The following is a 17,341-nucleotide window of genomic DNA, read 5'->3' as shown; positions in this document are numbered from 1 at the left end:
ACTTCACAAATAGCCAGGACTACAGGCACACACTACCACGTTCAACTATTTCTGTATTTTTGGTGAGGATGGGTTTTGCCATGTTGTCCAGGTTGCTATCAAACTCCTGAGCTCAAGGAATCTACCTGTCTCAGCCTGCCAAATTGCTGGGATTACAAAAGTAAGCCATTGTGCCTGGCTGGTGATATAATCTTTATGACAGTAAGTATAAAGTAAGGTTGTTAAGCACATAAGATTCCATATCAGAGAAACAAGGTTTCAAACACCACCTTAAGAACATTCTTACTCTTTCTAAACCTCATCTTCTTTGTATATAAAATGTCCATGATAATATGCCACATAAGTTGGATAGAAGGATTAGTAAGAATAATACATATAAATTGCTTGCACATAGTAAACATTCAATAAATGCATCATTTTTAACATGAGATTCTATTTTATAGCAGACTGCGTGTTGTTAGAAATTAAGATATTTAAAGCCAACTGCACAGTAAGCAAACTAAGGTGACAACTTTGCTTTGGTTCATTTAAACTCTGTGATACTCCCTTCAGAAAGTCCAGACTTGTACCAGATGGGATGCCAGTCATATACCATCTGGTATTAGAATGGTGCATTCCCAATTACGAAACCTCTTTTTTTCTCTTGATTCCACAAAAAGAAAAATGTGGTAAATGATAAATGTTAAGTAGTTATATGTCAGAAGTACTGATGTTGGTCACAACTGAAAGGGGTGAGAAAGGATGAGAAAGGGCGCAAATGATGTCAGAAGAATTAAAATAACTGGTACAAATTAGTTTGTAAGAAGTCTAGATCTCATTGCAAAACTTGAATTTTTTGATTAAAAGGCTTAATGTTGAAGCATATACTTACTAGAACTGTTGTAACATTTGTTTAAATATATTAGTTTAAAAGAAATCATTTATGGTAAACCAAAAACATGTAAAACCTTATAGATCAAATAAGAAAAAAATAAAAAAAGTAAGTATCATATTATTATTTGGCATTTTTTAAAAGTTCGATTTATTGTGGCCGCTTTGCTAAAGGATATATATATTTCATTAAACTCTTAATAGGTTAGCAATAACCATTTCAGTATTCAGTACTGCTCATAGATGAGAGTCACTATTTCTAAACCACCATTGTTAATTTCTTATTTTATGTGATTTAAAAAAACACATCTAGTTTTTCTTCTTAGATCTATAATATTTTTCTAAATGAAATTAACTTCTGAAAAAAATTCTTTTTGTTTGTTCTTCAGTACATGCTTTCAAAGTTTTAATTTTCCTCTTTAGATTTAGGCATATTTCTCAACAGTCTTCAACTAATCACTTGATTCTATTTGCTTGTGAATAATTGGACATGTCCTAGCTGACTAACTTTGTAGTTTAAGAAGCAAAAATATTTTAAATTTATTTCTAGACAGTGTTATCCCAACTCATGTTATAACAACAAAAGCATTTATTCACAGTAATAATCTATGTTTCAAGTAATTTTTTAACTTAACAAAAGAGAATATAGTAATAAAAACTGTTTCTACTATGATATAATTTAATAGTAATCCTAGGAACCATAAAGATCATATATATGCATATAATTTATTTAAATAATGCTGTCAGTTTAAAAATATATTACAATTAGCATGAAAGTTATCCTTAGCTCATTTTATTAATTTCCAGGATTCCATAATAACTTTTTTCTAAGGAAAATAGTGACTTTTTATTTTAAAAGTATGTTTCATTCAGCAACTTATTCAATAACCATAGAGAAGAAGGAATCAATAAAGCAACTAGCTAATTGTGTAAACTGATTTTTGGTGAAAATTTTTTTTCTATCATAGCTAGAGAACAGTTGTGCTACAAATTCTGAGTATTGATAATTTTACCGGTGCTGTAATTAGCTAATATTTTAAGCTTCTTTGATTATGCACAGGGAAGGCATGGCTTGAAGCTTTGTTAATTGAAGTCAATATTTTAGAAAAGGTGCCAATTAAGAGGTACATTTAGTACTACTTTTCTCATAACCTAAGATATCGAGTAACAATATGTTAAAATACGATGGTGAAGAATAAAATCATAGAGAAAAACACATGAAAAAGAAAATAAAAATAATGAAGAAATGACCAAAACTGAAATTTATAGAAACTACCCATGGATGTTCCTTTGAAATAAGATAAGCATCATTCTTGTTAAGAATTTACCACTTCGAATGTAATAACAGTCAAACATATGTATGTATACATGTGGTTTAAGCATTTGTTAAGTGAGAATATGCTCTGATCCCCTGACTCTGAATTTCATATTTAAAAATAGCAAGCACATTACAATAGATAGTAGTCATTTAACAATAATTCTAGGCTTTTATCAGTTGGAAAATTACATTTCTCATGAGCTCTACTCGAATCCTGTCATTATTTTTCTCCACCTCCACTCCACTCCCAGTCCCCCTTTCCTATATTAATATAGGTACCAAGTCCTGTCTCTCTCATCTTTTCATTTCTTCATGTCTCCATAACTACTGCCCAAGTTCAGCCCTCCATAACCTCTCAAATTTTCAAAGGAATTTTTGGATCAGGCTCTTAATCGATGTCATATATTGTGACCTCACTAAATCTGACCCATTTTCTAAACTACAGATAGCTACTTCTTCTTCTACATACATTTTTATGTTCCAGTCATATCAAACTGTTTTTAATTTTTCAAATGCACAATGTTTGAGAACCACAGTCTCTCTTCCTCCAAGCCATTACATTTTCCTCTTCTTCTGTCATCTCATATTCTTTCTTCCCTTTCTTATTTATTATTTAGATAGTCACACCCATTTGCTTCTTACTTTTCCAAGCTAGCCTGTTCTAACCCCTTGAGAGCTTTAGAACCTTGCTCAAGTTCCTTTCTAATTCAATTTTTACTCCTTTTCCAAAACTATTTTGAAGAAGTAAATAAGTACCAAGATTTGAGCTCACTTATGTTAGAAATCTAGTTTTTTAATTGTTTATTGGTTGGTTTTTGTTTTTCACATATTCACTGGATCAGGCTGAGAACTTTGAATTCTGTCACAATTGAATAAATATTTATTAAATTAATCCTAGGCTACTGAAGCCTTCTTAAACATAAAGCATATCCAAGCAAGGAGGAAGGAGGGTGCTGTGACACTCATCTTCAATACTAACTGAATATTTGTCTGCATCAGTGTATATATTTCTCCCTTAAAAACTCCGAAAAATATTTTTCTTCTAAAAATGCATGGGAAATAATAATTAAAATAGCTCCTCTCCTAATGATTGGCAGGTGCAGTAAAGGAAGGGTAGGGTCAGCAGAGAATGAGCAGCAGAGGATTGATCCTATTTCCATTTCAACCACCAGTTCACATAGCACCAGTGATATTTAAGGAAATGGCTTCTACATTCAGGAGCCCTTTAACATTTATAACATTTGTCAAACAAAACTGTGATATATCAAAAAGGCAATTTCAGTAAACACTCTTCAAATCTTTTTAAGGAAATTATTGTGCACATCATTTAAACATGTATTTGCCTTCAAGTACAGCTGACCCTTGAACAATGTAAGAGTTAAGTGTTCTATCCCCCTACTCTTTCGGTTGAAATTCTGCATAAAATTTTTGACATTCAAAAATGTAACTGCTAAGCCTACCATTGACTGGAATCCTTACCAACAACATACTTTGTCATTTAAAACATATTTTTTTGTTCTATATATATAATGTACTGTATTCTCAGAATAAAGTAAGCTACGGAAAATAAAATGTTATGAAGAAAATCATAATAAAAAGAAAATATAGTTACTATTATTAAGTGGAAGTAGTTTTTGGCCTTGTCATCTTCACTTTGAGTAGAAAGAGAAGGGCGTGGTCTTTCTGTCTCAGGGTGACAGGGACAGAAGAGACGGAGGAGGTGGAAAGGGAGGCAGGAGAGGGAGGCACACGTGTTATAACTTTACAAAAACATGTTGTAATTTCTGTCTGAACTTTTGGCTTTTTCATTTCTCTAAAAACGTTTCTAGAAGTACCAGTCCTTCTTCCCAAGTTTGCTTATTTTTACTGCCTATATCATAGAAGGGTCCATGCTGTAAAATAAGTCAAAAGCAATATTTAATAATAAAAATGCTTTGGCCAGATTCTCTAATGTCCATTTGTTTTCTGACACTGCTTCTTCAATGTCTTCTTTCTCATAATCTGGCACTGGTCTGAAAATACCCATTTCCATCAAGATAGCTTCTGTTAATTCCTCTAGTGTGGGCTCTATTAGCTCTTAAATTTCTCTTGAAACTCTTGACCCACCTGTTTCACTTTCTCCGTACTCAGAGTCTCTCATGATTTTCTAAATTGGCTGTGTCATAAACCCAGATGCACCATATCTGGACACAGTTTTCTCCAGCAGAAATTTAGTGTTTTGGGCTAAGTGGCTTTGATGACTTTTTCTACAACAATGACAGCACCTTCAATAGTGTAATCCTTCCAGAGTTTCATAATGTTTTCTCTATCAGAGTTCTTTTCCATAGCATTGGCAACTTTTTTTTTTCATAGAATACCTTGTATAATGAACTTTAAACATCCTGATTAGGCCCTGATCTAGAAACTGAATTAGGGACATTGTTTTTGAAATAAATTAGACACTTTAACACGTACAATGTTGAACTCAGGGGGTTCTGGGTGGCCAGGGACATTATCCAATATCAAAAAATCTTTAAAATTCATCCTTTACTTGCAAAGTGCTTCCCAACTTCAGGAACAAAGCACCTCTGGAAACAATCAAGAAAAAGATTTTTTATTGTCCAGGTTTTCTTTTTGTACAACCCAAAGACTGTCAATTAATGTTAATCTTTTCCCTACAAGGCTTGGGCGTTAATAGCTTTATAGATAAAGGCAGTCCTCATCATAAACCCAACCATGTATGCACAATATTATAGTTATTCCATCCTTTCCCACTTCAGATCTTTACACTTGTAAGTTTTCATAGTGGCGTAACATTTTTTCAAGAATAGATATATTAATCTGCAGTAAAACCCTGTTCAGGCAGATACCATTTATCTTTAATAATTTTCTCAATAGCATCTGGGAACTTTGCTACCTCTAAGTTGATAGAAGCTACTTTGTCTGTTATCTTGATTTTTTTAAAGATACTCCTTGTAAAATCATCAAACCATCCCTTGTTGGCATTAAATTTTGTATCTTTAGATTCTTTGCCTACATTTTGCTTTAATTTGCCATAAAATGACTTCACTTTCTCTCAAATTATTAGTCTGTAGGTATGTCTTTCTTACAGAAATTATGTATCCTTAAAAAAGCTGAATTTTTGATATGAGATTTAAAAAGGTATTTCATAAAATGTGCAAGGTATTTATTTACCCATGCTGCTGGAGCTGCAACAATGGTTCTATGAATATTTTCTTTCTTTCTTTTTTTTTTATATGGTCCCTATGCTTGAATTATTTATATGAAAAAAGTGGGCAACCACTGCAGACTTCAATCTATGTTACAAGCAATTCAAGTTTTTCTCATAATGTCATGACTTTTCTCCACTTCTTAGGAGCACTTCCAGCCTTATTAGTGGCACTTCAAATGGGTCCCATTGTGCTACTGACGATTCACGATATTGCACTAAAAATGATGAAAAATATGTGAGAACCATGAGAGATCACTTTTTATTGCAATATGCAATTAACTGGAGAGATGACCCACCCATGAGATGATGACTAGCATCTCTAGGTGTTTTAAGTGGATACTAGCAACACTTGAGCTTACCTCAGTAACAACACAAGATGGCTGCAAAATTATTACAGTAGTACCAACAGCAATTGTATAGTTATGATGTAGTGTTGTATTATAGTGTTTACATTTCCTTTGATCGTGAATAGCACCATTAAGGTCTGTGTTTCTGTGCAAAATAATTTGATAAATTTTAATTTTTTAGAATAGATTTGTGTATATTTTATGACAGTAAAAGATGAAATGGACTAGTAGCTATGTATAGTTTATACATTCATGGCAGAAAAAAAGTTTTCTTATTTTTTTCGCTATTTCTTGGCTACATGGTTTTTCTGTGAGTTTTTTCAAATTGCAAATTTGCACAAACATTTCTAATATATTTATTGAAAAAAATTCACATATATGTGGATCTTTGCAGCTAAAACCTGTGTTATTTAAGGGTCAATTATAGTTTTTCTGTGGCTGAATGGGTTGACAGTCAACAGATACATAATGAGATTTTCATTTTCCTCAAAGGGAGAAATAGTTCTTAAATTTCTGTTCTATAATCTCAGTTTGGTATTCAAGACCATTTGACAGTTTTTAAAATTATTGTTAGTAAGCTCCTCATTCCCTTTTCCAAGAATGACTCTAGTCAAGGCTCTACTCATCCTAGCAGTCTTCACTCTTAATACAAAGAAAAACCTTGCATTCTACTTCACTTAAAAAATCAACCTATCAAGAACGAATTGTTCAACATGTCAATTATCTTCTTAAAATAAAAATTGATATAATTTAGTCCCTATGTTAATCTTTTTTAGTGTCAGGAAAAGAGAGATTCATTATCCTAATCCAATCCAATTCATCCACATGAATCTTAATCTCTTCTTCACCGCATTTCTTCTCGGATCTTGCCTGATGAATTATCATGAGTCTTGTCTTCATCATCAAAGTCCCTTCTCTACTTGTCCTTTACCTCTACTTATAACAGGTTTAGTTTTCTTTCTTTGTAAACATTCTATTTTAAATATTCATGCTTGTGCTCTTCTTTTGACTCCGCTCTACCACTCTCCCTACCTCTCTTTATTTCGCGAGATTAGTGCTCTTTCTTAATTTTAATTCATGCCTTGAATGCACTGCAGTTTGACTTCTGTTGTCATGAATTCGTCAACACTAGTATTGACTACTTCTCCATTTTTATCTTCTTGCATATTTCTGCGTCCTATGACGTTCATGACCATGCTTGCCCCCGAAATATTTTTCCCTTATTTCCATCATATTCTTTGCTCCTAGTTCTCCTATTTTATCCTCCCTTCTTAATCTCCATAATGAGTTCTATCTTTAATTCTACCTATGAAATATTGTATTCTCAAAGGTGTTTTCAATGGTTGTTGCTATTTTTCTCTAAAAAAACACAGGGAGATCTCATCCACTCCAATTATATTCCATTGTTTTATATAAGTATATGGATTGTTCCCAAATTTACTTTCAGATTGAACTGTCTTGTGCTCAATAAACCAATAAAAGCTGTCCACAGACACATTTTACTCCTCAAAATTTACTGCTTTACAAGCAGTTAGTATCATGAGTCATACAAGTCAGAAACATGAAGTTTATCTTCACATTGCTCAAACTCCTTAAGTGTCCCACCCCCAAATGTTGTTAATTTATCCCCCAAACATTTGCAAAATAAGTCAGCCCTATAGATGACACGCCTTGCATGGTAAATCCCCTTTTTTTTTTCTTTTTTTTATTTTATTATTACACTTTAAGTTCTAGGGTATATATGCATAACATGTAGGTTTGTTACATATGTATACTTGTGCCTTCTGCACCTATCAACTCGTCAGCACCCATCAACTCGTCATTTACATCAGGTATAACTCCCAATGCAATCCCTCCCCCCTCCCCCCACCCCATGATAGGCCCCGGTGTGTGATGTTCCCCTTCCCGAGTCCAAGTGATCTCATTGTTCAGTTCCCACCTATGAGTGAGAACATGCAGTGTTTGGTTTTCTGTTCTTGCGATAGTTTGTTGAGAATGATGGTTTCCAGCTGCATCCATATCCCTACAAAGGACACAAACTCATCCTTTTTCATGGCTTCGTATTCCATCGTGTGTATGTGCCACATTTTCTTAATCCAGTCTGTCACTGATGGACATTTGGGTTGATTCCAAGTCTTTGCTATTGTGAATAGTGCCGCAATAAACATACGTGTGCATGTGTCTTTATAGCAGCATGATTTATAATCCTTTGGGTATATACCCAGTAATAGGATGGCTGGGTCATATGGTAAATCTAGTTCTACATCCTTGAGGAATCGCCATACTGTTTTCCATAATGGTTGAACTAGTTTACCATCCCTCCAACAGTGTAAAAGTGTTCCTATTTCTCCACATCCTCTCCAGCACCTGTTGTTTCCTGACTTTTTAATGATTGCCATTCTAACTGTTGTGAGATAGTATCTTGTTGTGGTTTTGATTTGCATTTCTCTGATGGCCAGTGATGATGAGCATTTTTTCATGTGTCTGTTGGCTGTATGAATGTCTTCCTTTGAGAAATGTCTGTTCATATCCTTTGCCCACTTTTTGATGGGGTTGTTTGTTTTTTTCTTGTAAATTTGTTTGAGGTCTTTGTAGGTTCTGGATATTAGCCCTTTGTCAGATGAGTAGATTGCAAAAATGTTCTCCCATTCTGTAGGTTGCCTATTCACTCTGATGGTAGTTTCTTTTGCTGTGCAGAAGCTCTTTAGTTTAATCAGATCCCATTTGTCAATTTTGGCTTTCGTTGCTGTTGCTTTTGGTGTTTTAGACACGAAGTCCTTGCCCATGCCTATGTCCTGAATGGTATTACCTAGGTTTTCTTCTAGATTTTTTATGACTTTAGGTATAACATTTAAGTCTCTAATCCATCTTATTAATTTTCATATAAGGAGTAAGGAAAGGATCGAGTTTCAGCTTTCTACTTATGGCTAGCCAATTTTCCCAGCACCATTTATTAAATAGGGAATCCTTTCCCCATTTCTTGTTTTTGTCAGGTTTGTCAAAGATCAGATGGCTATAGATATGTAGTATTATTTCTGAGGACTCTGTTCTGTTCCATTGGTCTATATCTCTGTTTTGGTACCAGTACCATGCTGTTTTGGTTACTGTAGCCTTGTAGTATAATTTGAAGTCAGGTAGTGTGATGCCTCCAGCTTTGTTCTTTTGATTTAAGATTGTCTTGGCAATGTGGGCTCTTTTTTGGTTCCATATGAACTTTAAAGCAGTTTTTTCCAATTCTGTGAAGAAACTCATTGGTAGCTTGATGGGGATGGCATTGAATCTATAAATAACCTTGGGCAGTATGGCCATTTTCACGATATTGATTCTTCCTATCCATGAGCATGGTATGTTCTTCCATTTGTTTGTGTCCTCTTTGATTTCACTGAGCAGTGGTTTGTAGTTCTCCTTGAAGAGGTCCTTTACATCCTTGTAAGTTGGATTCCTAGGTATTTTATTGTCTTTGAAGCAATTGTGAATGGAAGTTCATTCCTGATTTGGCTCTCTGTTTGTCTGTTACTGGTGTATAAGAATGCTTATGATTTTTGCCCATTAATTTTGTATCCTGAGACTTTGCTGTAGTTGCTTATCAGCTTAAGGAGATTTTGGGCTGAGACAATGGGATTTTCTAAATATACAATCATGTCATCTGCAAAGAGGGACAATTTGACTTCTTCTTTTCCTAACTGAATACCCTTGATTTCTTTCTCTTGCCTAATTGCCCTAGCCAGAACTTCCAACACTATGTTGAATAGGAGTGGTGAGAGAGGGCATCCCTGTGTTGTGCCAGTTGTCAAAGGGAATTTTTCCAGTTTTTGCCCATTCAGTATGATATTGGCTGTGAGTTTGTCATCAATGGCTCTTATTATTTTGAGATACGTTCCATCAATACCGAATTTATTGATCATTTTTTGCATGAAGGTCTGTTGAATTTTGTCAAAAGCCTTTTCTGCATCTATTGAGATAATCATGTGGTTTTTTTCTTTGGTTCTGTTTATATGCTGGATTACGTTTATTGATTTGCGTATGTTGAACTAGCCTTGCATCCCAGGGATGAAGCCCACTTGATCATGGTGGATAAGCTTTTTGATGTACTGCTGGATCTGGTTTGCCAGTATTTTATTGAGGATTTTTGCATCAATGTTCATCAGGAATATAGGTCTAAAATTCTCTTTTTTTGTTTTGTCTCTGCCAGGCTTTGTTATCAGGATGATGTTGGCCTCAAAAATGAGTAAGGGAGGATTCCCTCTTTTTCTATTGATTGGAATAGTTTCAGAAGGAATGGTACCAGCTCCTCCCTGTACCTCTGGTAGAATTCGGCTGTGAATCCATCTGGTCCTGGACTTTTTTTGATTTGTAGGCTATTAATTATTGCCTCAATTTCAGAGCCTGCTATTGGTCTATTCAGGGATTCAACTTCTTCCTGGTTTAGTCTTGGGAGAGTGTAAGTGTCCAGGAAATTATCCATTTCTTCTAGATTTTCTAGTTTATTTACATAGAGGTGTTTATAGTATTCTCTGATGGTAGTTTGTATTTCTGTGGGGTCGGTGGTGATATCCCCTTTATCATTTTTTATTGTATCTATTTGATTCTTCTCTCTTTTCTTCTTTATTAGTCTTGCTAGCAGTCTATCAATTTTGTTGATCTTTTCAAAAAACCAACTCCTGGATTCATTGATTTTTTTGGAGGGTGTTTTGTGTGTCTATCTCCTTCAGTTCTGCTCTGATCTTAGTTATTTCTTGCCTTCTGCTAGCTTTTGAATGTGTTTACTGTTGCTTCTCTAGTTCTTTTAATTGTGATGTTAGAGTATCAATTTTAGATCTTTCCAGCTTTCTCTTGTGGGCATTTAGTGCTATAAATTTCTCTCTACACACTGCTTTAAATGTATCCCAGAGATTCCGGTATGTTGTATCTTTGTTCTCATTGATTTCAAAGAACATCTTTATTTCTGCCTTCATTTTGTTATGTACCCAGTAATCATTCAGGAGCAGGTTATTCAGTTTCCACGTAGTTGAGTGGTTTTGATTGAGTTTCTTAGTCCTGAGTTCTGGTTTGATTGCACTGTGGTCTGAGAGACAGTTTGTTATAATTTCTGTTTTTGTACATTTGCCTAGGAGTGCTTTACTTCCAATTATGTGGTCAATTTTGGAATAAGTGTGATATGGTGCTGAGAAGAATGTATATTCTGTTTATTTGGCATGGAGAGTTCTGTAGATGTCTATTAGGTCTGCTTGCTGCAGAGATGAGTTCAATTCCTGGATATCCTTGTTAACTTTCTGTCTCATTGATCTGTCTAATGTTGACAGTGGAGTGTTGAAGTCTCCCATTATTATTGTATGGGAGTCTAAGTCTCTTTGTAAGTCTCTAAGGACTTGCTTGATGAATCTGGGTGCTCCTGTATTGGGTGCATATATATTTAGGATAGTTAGCTCTTCCTGTTGAATTGATCCCTTTACCATTATGTAATGGCCTTCTTTGTCTCTTTTGATCTTTGATGGTTTAAAGTCTGTTTTATCAGAGACTAGTATTGCAACCCCCGCTTTTTTTTGTTCTCCATTTGCTTGGTAGATCTTCCTCCATCCCTTTATTTTGAGCCTATATATGTCTCGGCGTGTGAGATAGGTCTCCTGAATACAGCAAACTGATGGGTCTTGACTCTTTATCCAGTTTGCCAGTCTGTGTCTTTTAATTGGAACATTTAGTCCATTTACATTTAAGGTTAATATTGTTATGTGTGAACTTGATCCTGCCACTATGATATTAACTGGTTATTTTGCTCGTTAGTTGATGCAGTTTCTCCCTAGCCTCAATGGTCTTTACATTTTGGCATGTTTTGCAATGGCTGGTACCAGTTGTTCCTTTCCATGTTTAGTGCTTCCTTCAGGGACTCTTGTAAGGCAGGCCTGGTGGCGACAAAATCTCTAAGCACTTGCTTATTTTTAAAGGATTTTATTTCTCCTTCACTTATGAAACTTAGTTTGGCTGGATATGAAATTCTGGGTTTAAAATTCTTTTCTTTAAGAATGTTGAATAGTGGCCCCCACTCTCTTCTAGCTTGTAGAGTTTCTGCCGAGAGATCTGCTGTTAGTCTGCTGGGCTTCCCTTTGTGGGTAACCCGACCTTTCTCTGTGGCTGCCCTGAAGATTTTTTCCTTCATTTCAACTTTGGTGAATCTGGCAATTATGTGTCTTGGAGTTGTTCTTCTCAAGGAGTATCTTTGTGGCGTTCTCTGCATTTCCTGAATTTGAATGTTGGCCTGCCTTACTAGGTTGGGGAAGTTCTCCTGGATGATATCCTGAAGAGTGTAAATCCCTTTTAAGATAACTTTGAAAGGGTCCTGACCAGTCTTGTTTTTAGCCATGCCTCAATTTTACCCAACTTTCACACTGCTATAATAATCTAAAATTCCATGTTTATTTAGACCAAAGCTACTGTGTTCAAAGCTCAGTTCTGCTTTTACTAGCTGTATGATCTTAGGCAAATTACTTAATTAATCTTTGTCTTAATTTCTTTATCTGTATGTGAGGCTAACAAAGTACCTACCAGGTAGGGTGGTTAAAAGATTAATTAATATATGTAAAAAGTTTGTTGTTGTTGTTGTTGTTGTTGTTGTTTTTAGACAGAGTCTTGCTCTGTCACCAGGCTGGAGTGCAGTGCCACTATCTTGGCTCACTGCTAACTCCACCTCCTGGGTTCTAGGGATTCTGCCTCAGCTTCCTGAGTAGCTGAAATTACAGGCACTTGCCACCACGCCCAGCTAATTTTTGTATTTTTAGTACAGACGGGGTTTCACCATGTTGGCCAGGATGGTCTCGATTTCTTGATCTCGTGATCCACCCACCTCAGCATTCCAAAGTGCTGGGATTCCAGGCCTGAGTCACCGCACCAAGCCAATATATGTAAAGAGCTTTGAGCAGTGTCTAGCACATAGAAAAGTTTAGATATCACATTATTTCAGATTCCTGCTTATTACCTTTTAAAATGTGGAACAGGAGTCTCATAGAAAATTAATTTTTAGTAATTGTATATATAACCTAGCCTTTTGTACTTAGGACTGGGATTGACAGGTTTATGTACCATGCTATGAATCTTGTTTACAAACTAGTTTGAACATTTCATTCACTTAGTATGAAGTTTCCCTGGCACTCTGCCGCCTTGAAGTGGTCACAGAAGTTCTAGCGCTTCACTAAACAACTGTAACTATCAGAAGATGAGTTTGGGTTCCCCATATCAACAACAGGATAACTACTCTCTGTTCTTACCTTCCCCCTTCTGCTATTTTATCAACAAATAATTTAAAATTGAGCTTTTAAAATTTGGTATGTCTCCTCAAAATCTGGATTTCCTGTTTTAATGGAAGTAATGAGTTCACCAATTTTCTCCGTGGAATTTATATCTGAAGCTTTGTAGAAAATGATTTACTTTTCAGGATATGTTATACATTTTGGCAAAATTCTTCTCTTTATATTTTCTTGGTTTTCTGGCTCATTCACTGATCACCCACCCTGCGTATTCCATGGGACTTTGAATTGATAACCTCTCATTTAAAATGTTTAAAGTGCTCTATGGGATGTTAATGTGTTTTAAAATGTTGCTGTTGTTTCAGTGTTCTAACATGCGATCAACTTTGGAAATGTTTTCTATATATTTAAAAAGGAAGTATATCCTTATTTAAAGTATAGAGATTTATAGGCAACAATTAATTCAGTCTTACTATTTTACTCACTTTATATATAGATATATTTATTTTTATCTTTTATTTTTGACAAGTTGATCTCCCAAAGACTGAGTTATAAGTGATCCTATAACAGAAACACACACATATGAATGCACCTACACACTTACATACCACAAACATGTATATTAAATAAAGGCAGTTTTCACTTTGCCTATTACTGTGAGACTGTTAAAATGACACCATACCAACTAAACTGTGCAAAGTAATCCTAATAGTTAATGGAAAAAATTGCAGTTGTTCAATAATCATTCAACATTTTTGTCAATCCGAAACTCTCTCATTGTTGGTTATAAACATATAGGAAAAAGAAAAAATAGTACAACTAATATTTAGTGTAACGTATTTTAATCATGAGAAACATTGAGAATTAAGCATTTTATGTCTGTATAAAAAATCTGAAAAGTAATTTGAACAATGTTTTGCCCTTCTCCCACTGTATACATTGCAACATGCAGCATTTTTCCTATGCCTCAATAGATTGTCATACTTCCTTTTAAATTTAGATCTACTTCTGACATTTTATTCTTTGCATTTTTAATATTATAAAATATCTGTAAAAATTCCTTGTGAGGTTTTTTTTTCCCCCCCAACATCAGTTCCTTTGGGAGTTCATCATTGTCACAACCATTTTCTCACCTGTGTGAATGCCTGTCTCAGCTCCTCCAGCTATGTAACTAGAGTCTCTTGAACAGTGTGCTTCAACATTCCTGTGATCTGCTATTTCTCATACAACTCAATTTATTAATTCAAATTTCACTTTCAACATTGTCACTTTTCATTTACTTCCTGTACTTTAAATTTATGGGCCATTTCTCTCTTCTGATTATCCACTTTTGTAAAATGTCACATGAATTTATCACTGGGAGATAAGAAGGCAACACAACTATGTGCTTTACTGTCTGTATATAAACCAACAAATGCGCAGTGGCCAACCAAAGAAAAATTGTTTTTTAAATGAACGAATAGATCACTGAATATAATACGCTTCTGTTATTTACTTAATGATTAGTGGACTGAAGATTAGCAGCAAAATTTGTACTTCATGTACTTGTCAGAATTATTATACCATTGTAATAGAAATTTGAACCATTTTTGTACAACTGGTGTTATTTAACTAAATACCAAAACTGTGTAAAATTAGGACTATCTATACATTTAACCATATATACATGACATCCTTTTCTAACTGAAATTATTTTGTTCATGTTTTCATATAATGGTAATTTTTATTGTGAGTTAGAAATCAAGAGATTACTCTTAGTCCTCATACGTTTGATTCAGGCATAAGAAGAGTTTAGTTCTGCAGTTTGCAAACTATAGCCAAAACCCAGCTGAGAACATTACCTATTTTTTTTTTTAAATTCTCCACAAGTTAAGAATGTTGTTTTCTAAATTGTTTAAATGACTGAATAAAAATAAGAAGACTAATGTTTAGTAAGGTGAAAATCATTTGTGATTTAAATTTTAGGGTCCAGAAATATTTTTTTTGAAAAAACATTCATTTACATATTACCTCTGGCTGCTTTCAAATTACAACAGCAGAATTGAGTGTTTGCAACAGAAGACGTCTGGCCCACTGATGGGAAATCTGCCATACTCTCCTTAGAAAGTAAAGACTTTATACATGAGTTATGTATGTATGGAGTATATACATACAAATGATACTATGTATATAATGTTACTAGTATATACTAGTAATTGACTACTATATCTGTCCTGTAGGTGACTTTTTTGTAGTTATTAAATTATACTTTTTTTCACCTTTGTGGCCTTTTGTCTTTAATTTTACTGTGTGTAAGACTAATATGTTTACTACTACCATTTCCTTTTTGGTTTGTCTGACTTTTTTCTATCCTTTTTTGTTAATGCTGTTGTTCTTACTCTTATTGTTTTAATTTAGTTGTGACAGTTATTTGTTCATGCAAGTGAACATCAATAATATTTGTCTATTATCCGGTAATTTAAATTATTTATGTTTATTAACATAGCAATATCTTTAGCCTTCCTTTCCTCACCGTCCTTTTTTTTTTTTTTTTTTTTTTTTTTTTTTTTTTTAAGTTTTCTATTACTGTGTAACAAATTCTTTCAAATTCAGCAGCTTATAAAAATACGCATTTATGGCCAGGCACAGTGGCTCATGCCTGTAGTCCCAACAATTTGGCAGGCCGAGGTGGGCGAATCAGCTGAGGTCAGGAGTTTGAGACCAGCCTGGCCAACATGGTGAAATCCCGTCTCTACTAAAAATACAACAATTAGCCGGACATGTTGGCACGCATCTGCAATCTCAGCTACTCGGGAGACTGAGGCATGAGAATCGCTTGTACCCGGGAGGCAGAGGTTGCAGTGAGCTGAAATTGCGCCACTGCACTCCACTCTGGGCAACTAAAGGAGACTCCGTCTCACAAAAAATAAATAAATAAATAAATAAATAAAATAAAACAAAACCAAACAAAATAAAATAAATCCATTTATTAGCTCACAGTTCTGTAGATCCGATGTTCAGGTATGGCATGGCTGGGTTCTCTGATCAAAGTCTCACAAAGCAGATATCAAGGTGTTGACTGGTGTAATTTTCTTCTGAAGATGGTGTTCTTTTTCACACTTATTCTGGTTGTTGCCAGAATTCAGGTCCTTGCTACTAGAGTTCACTTTCAGCTCCGAGAGGCTGTCCAAGTTACTTATCCTGTAGCTCCCTCCATCTTCAAAGCCAAAAATAGAGAATCTCCTTGTTTTGAATCATTCATCATACTTTAATACTTTGATTTCCTCTCCAGTAGGGGCCCTGTTCCTTTAAGTCCTCACCTGATTAAATCAGGCCCGCTGAGAATACTCTCCCTTCATAAAAGTCAACTGAGTTGGGACCTTAATACCTTATTTACATTGGCAAAATCCCTTTACAGCAGCACATTCGAATTTGATAGAATAATTGGGAGAAGATGTGCATATACTGGAGTCGGAAACTTCTGGGGGCCATCTTAACACTGCCTATGACATTTATCTCATTTTACACTGCCCTCATTTTGTACTTCCTTATTTGTTTTACATGTTTTTCCATATCTGTGGATTATTTTCTATACTATGGATTATTGCCTAATATTTTAGGGTTTGATTTTTTGCCTTCTTTCAGTAGCAGAAATGCTGCGCTTCCATCTTAACAAAAATTAGGATAGACTGCAAAGTGTTTACTCAATCCAGCTTGATTGGGACTTATTTTTATCTAAATTTGTCAGGTCTTTTATCCTCAGGATGCCAGAAAACCAAAAAAAAAAAAATCAAATGTTTGTACCTTTTAACCTTTCTCCAGCAGTATTTTGGATTAACATATAAGTAAATTGTTAAGATACCATTTGTAAACAAATGTCCAGATTTTTAACAACACTTTATGTAATAATATTTTTATAAAATAATACTTATTAGAAATTGAACTCTCTAAAAAGATTGATAAGTGAATTTTATGACTAAAAATTAGATTTATTTTTACTAATCTAATATCAGTATTCATCAAGGTCATTGTGAGTAAATAATTAGACTTTTTTTAAGGGTTTAAGACTCTCATACTGCTATAGATATTTTCATTTCTAACTCTCCAGTTCTAGAATTAACTGCTCTCAGCCTTAAAAGTTGAGATATTGAGGGAACATCACAAACCAAATAAATGGAAAGACACATTTTAATGTTCCTTGTCACTAGCAAGGCCTATCTTTTTGATGTAAGATTGGCCTTGTCCTGCTGTGTGAGACACAAAAGATCTCTCTTCGGGTTCACTGCTGGTTCAGTGGCCTGCTGTGATTTCCCCCGAGTCAATAGTTGTGAGCCTGTCTGTTGACTATCATTTGAGATAATAAATCTTGATCTTCTCT

At 34.6% G+C, this 17,341-nt stretch overlaps 1 long non-coding RNA gene across 1 annotated transcript in view; it reads right to left on the bottom strand.

The window, feature by feature from the left end:
• LOC123571703 (uncharacterized) overlaps positions 1-16,339 on the bottom strand; it is a 50,996-nt gene extending 34,657 nt beyond the window's left edge. The window contains exon 1 of the long non-coding RNA XR_006695922.2: positions 15,962-16,339. This is a non-coding gene — a long non-coding RNA (uncharacterized lncRNA). The remainder of the gene's footprint in view (positions 1-15,961) is intronic.
• Between the last annotated feature and the right edge of the window lie 1,002 nt (positions 16,340-17,341).

Source organism: Macaca fascicularis, chromosome 2 (assembly GCF_037993035.2).
Source record: "Macaca fascicularis isolate 582-1 chromosome 2, T2T-MFA8v1.1".
NCBI lineage: Eukaryota > Metazoa > Chordata > Mammalia > Primates > Cercopithecidae > Macaca > Macaca fascicularis.
This window is presented reverse-complemented; position numbering and strand designations above follow the sequence as displayed.